General features: G+C 50.4%; 1 pseudogene; it reads right to left on the bottom strand.

Annotated features, from left to right (window-relative positions):
- Positions 1–374: 374 nt before the first annotated feature.
- LOC110308676 lies at positions 375–675 on the bottom strand (annotated as a pseudogene).
- Between the last annotated feature and the right edge of the window lie 237 nt (positions 676–912).

Genomic DNA, 912 nt, shown 5'->3' with positions numbered 1-912 from the left:
TTTAAAAAAAAAAAAAAAAAAAAAAAAAAGAAAAAGAAAAGAAGTACAGGTTCTAGAAAATTAATGAAATTCTTCCTCCAAGTCCCCATCCCCACCCACGCTCACCTACTGCACCGGGCAACTTCAGTGTGAAAGTGTGAAACCTGTTGGGTTTGGTTTTTTGTTTTGTTTTGTTTTGTTTTGTTTTTCTCTTATAAACCATTTATTTCTTCCGGCCGGAAGGTGGGCATCACTACCGGTGGATAAACACAGAACACTGCGTGGAGCAAGGCTCGAAGAACAGCGATGCAGGTAAGGTAAGTGGGGCCAGGACTCAAGCGAGGGTAGAACTGTTCCAGCTCACGTTGACAGCGTTCATGTCGTAATAGTTGATGTTAGGCCCGGCCCGGGCTGATGTGCAGGCGATCGGACAGCAGGCCGCACAGCAGCTTGCTGTAGTTGTGGTTCTGGGCACCACCGATCTTGCTGATGCTGTGCAGGCTGCAGAGGGCGCAGGGATCGTTCGTGCCGCTAAAAGTCATAAGCTGGTCCAGGACCACGTGCACTGCGATGTACTGTGCGGGCTTGCCGGTGGCCTGCGCCAGCTGCTGGGTGAGCTCCGACAGAAACCCCTCTGGCACGGAGGCACGGGGAACATTGGTGTTCACGATGAACATAGGCATGGTGGCGGAGTGACTGCGAGCGTGGACAAGAGGACCATACAAAGCTCCGGGTTTGGTTTTTTGTTTTTTGTTTTTTTCTCCAGACAGAATTTCTCTGTATAGCCCTGTCTGTCCTGGAACTCACTCTGTAGAACAGGCTGGCCTCGAACTCAGAAATCTGCCTGCTGAGTGGGATTAAAGGTGTGCACCACCACGGCCTGGCCATGAAACCTGTTGTTAACAGCCCATAAGCCTGTCTTTCAGGGATCCA

Source organism: Mus caroli, chromosome 13 (assembly GCF_900094665.2).
Source record: "Mus caroli chromosome 13, CAROLI_EIJ_v1.1, whole genome shotgun sequence".
Lineage (NCBI taxonomy): Eukaryota > Metazoa > Chordata > Mammalia > Rodentia > Muridae > Mus > Mus caroli.
Note: the sequence above shows the minus strand (reverse complement) of the source record. Positions and strands in the feature narration are given on the sequence as shown.